The sequence below is a fragment of the Emydura macquarii genome, unplaced genomic scaffold (assembly GCF_026122565.2).
Source record: "Emydura macquarii macquarii isolate MOO-44397 ecotype Brisbane River unplaced genomic scaffold, CSIRO-AGI_Emac_v2 contig_713, whole genome shotgun sequence".
NCBI lineage: Eukaryota > Metazoa > Chordata > Testudines > Chelidae > Emydura > Emydura macquarii.
In genome coordinates, this window is record NW_027130850.1 from 149,895 (window position 1) to 152,883 (window position 2,989).

Genomic DNA, 2,989 nt, shown 5'->3' on the forward strand with positions numbered 1-2,989 from the left:
TAGCAAGAAGACCTGGCATGTGTAAGGAATAACCTGTTCTTCCCAGAGTGCATTCCAGAGAGTGTTGTTTCTGCTGTTTCCTGTGCCCGTCGTCTGAGGTTCCTTGATCCTTTAACACTCTCTATTTTCCCCTTCTTTTTTTACACTTGCTGGTGAATAAATTTCACGTGGTTCAAACTCAATCTAGTGATCACTGAATTAGGGAAGTAGCCAGTAAGGAGTTGGGTGAGTGAACCACAATGAAACTGGTAATTAAGAAAGGGACCTGGGGTTACAGTGGATAAGAAGCTGGTTATGAGTCAGCAGTGTGCCCTGGTTGTCAAGAAGGCTAATAGCATATTGGGCTGCATTAGTAGGAGCATTGCCAGCAGATCGCGGGAAGTAATTATTTCCCTCTCTTCGGCACTGGTGAGGCCACATTTGGAGTATTGTGTCCAGTTTTGGGCCTCCCACTACAGGAAGGATGTTGACAAATTGGAGAGAGTCTATTCTTAGAGGTTTTGAAGATGCGGTTGACAAAGCCCTGGCTTTGATGATTTATTTGGGGTTGGTCCTGCTTTGAGCAGGGGTTGGACTAGATACCTCCTGAGGTTCCTTCCAACCCTCATCTTCTAGGATTTTTTGATTTTCATGGAAAAAAATGTTTGGAACTAGTTCTCCTATGGCCCGGTTATGCCAGTACAGCTGTCCATAGGCAGAGGGCTGTAAGTGGGTGTGGAATGAGAATCTTACCCATATGCATTATGCCTGTTGCTGTAGAAAATATAGACTCATAGAATCATAGACTATAAGGTCAGAAGGGACCATTATGATTATGTAGCCTGACCTCCTGCACCACGCCTCACCCATCCACTCCTGAATAGACCCCTAACCTAAGACTGAGTTACTGAAATCCTCAAATAAGGATTTAAAGACGTCAAGGTACAGAGAATCCACCAGCAAGTGACCCGGGCCCTACCCTGTAGAGGAAGGTGAAAAACTCCCAGGGCCTATGCAATCTGCTCACCAGCATAGGCGTGCGTACAGGATGTGCCAGGTGTGCCCAGACACACCCTAATGCAGGGGTGTCAAACTTACGGGTGTCACACATTCGGGTAGAGCTGCCGCTGAAATAGCGGAGGGCGCGCGATTCTCGCCGCGTCCTAGTCTCCGCCCCGAAATGTTGCGAGGAACAGCATTTCGACGGCAGATCGCAGTGTGTTCAAAAGGGAGTTCTATCAGTGGGGTCCTTATGGTCCAGCTGTCTTTGACGTCTCTTGGCATGGTTGCAAAATGAAAGGTGTACACTACACTTTGGTGTCTTAGATGGTTCGTAGACCTTTGATTTCCCTCTCAGTCTTTCGTCAACATACACAACAACAGCTCCTTCCCCCCGCTTTATCTGCACAGAGACTGTCCCAAAAAAAGCAGAACACTCAGAAAAAACTTCCTGCATGACCAAGCATTCAAGGTTGGAGGGAGGGTGAAGCAGCTGTGAAGACATGTTTGAACTGAGTCCCTCTTTTCAGTCTGAAATATCATCTCAGCTATGCAGTGTCGCTGTGATATTGGAACTAATCCTTGGCCGAATTGGAAGTCTGGCTGAGATTTTCAAAGGAGCCGAAGGGAGTTAGGCACTCACATCCAACTGCAATTTGGGTGCTTAGTTTCCTTCTCTTCCTTTGGAAATTCCTGCCTTCCTGGTTGCCGTGTGACTGGGGGAAGTCACCTCACTTCTCTGAGCCTCGGCGTCTCGTCCCCCTTTTGGATATCTTTCTCTGCTGAGAATGCCAGGCTGTCGGGTCAGCGTCATCTCCTACAGCGTGATGCACAATAAGACTGTGATCCTGGCCAGGGCACGACATCACAGCTGTTCCAGACATAGATATCACTGCCAATTGACCCTGCTGGCCGATTGCTGTCTCAAACTGATGGGTAAGAAGTGGACGGGGTTATTTCCGGCCTTCTCCCTCCTGAAGCCAGTGGTGGCTGGGATCACAAACTGCGTCCCCTTATGGCAAAACCGTAATTTTTCATCTCATGAGTATGGCTACAGTGGGAGGTGCAAGCGACTTCAGTCTCTACTCAAGGTTGTATCTGTTTGAATACTTCATGGTGCAATAAACTGTTCTAGCCGGTCCCCACAACCTGTCTGTCACCATCTGATCACCACTTAGGTCTACGGCAAGTTGTGTCCTTCTTTGCAAGTGTGTTTTTAATGGCACAAAGGAAGATTTATCAGCCAAAACTCCATGAAAACACAGCCCCATTTTATTTTACTTTTGCATGAATTTCCTATCGAGGCAGCCCCCTGTCACACAGAGCACCATTGCAATACAACAAGGCGGCTGAAGTGGAATTGTATGTAATATGGGTAGCAGATTGGCGAGGGGTCGGGAGGGTGCCATGGTGTCTCTTTCTCTCTCACATCCAAGAAGTGGCTTGAGGGCCCCTGTCCCTGCGTTTGGACGGCAGCTGGGAGGGGCACAATGCTTGTTTACTCTGTCTCCATGTTTCAATCAAGTGGAGGCCCTCGGCTTGATGCCTGTTCAGAGCTGTGTGGAAATCAGGCAGCACAGAGGCCGACATTTGCAGTGCATGCACAACAAGAAGTTGGATCACTCCCCCAAAGCTGCACACTCAGGAGCGCCACCTGCTGACGTCTCATTCGTTAACTATTGGCAAAGATACAGACATCTGTCATTTATATAACACTCTTGTAATGCAGAGCAGTGTCCCTTGCTGAGGTCGGGGGAGTGGGGCCCGCCCCAAGCCAGTGGAGCCAACACGCCATTAAGATGAATGGCGCAGTTCCCTCCACAGATAGCTACTGTCTCAGGCTCTCTGCAGACTCAGGCAGAGAGGATGAGTGTGTCTTTCCACTGCCTTCCCATAGAGCCCAGGGAGATGGTGGGTGGATAATCTGTACATTTAGGCCTGGCACAAATGAAGGGCCACATTTGCAAAACAGCTCAGCATGGCAGGTGATGAGCTGTGTCAAAAACCTGTC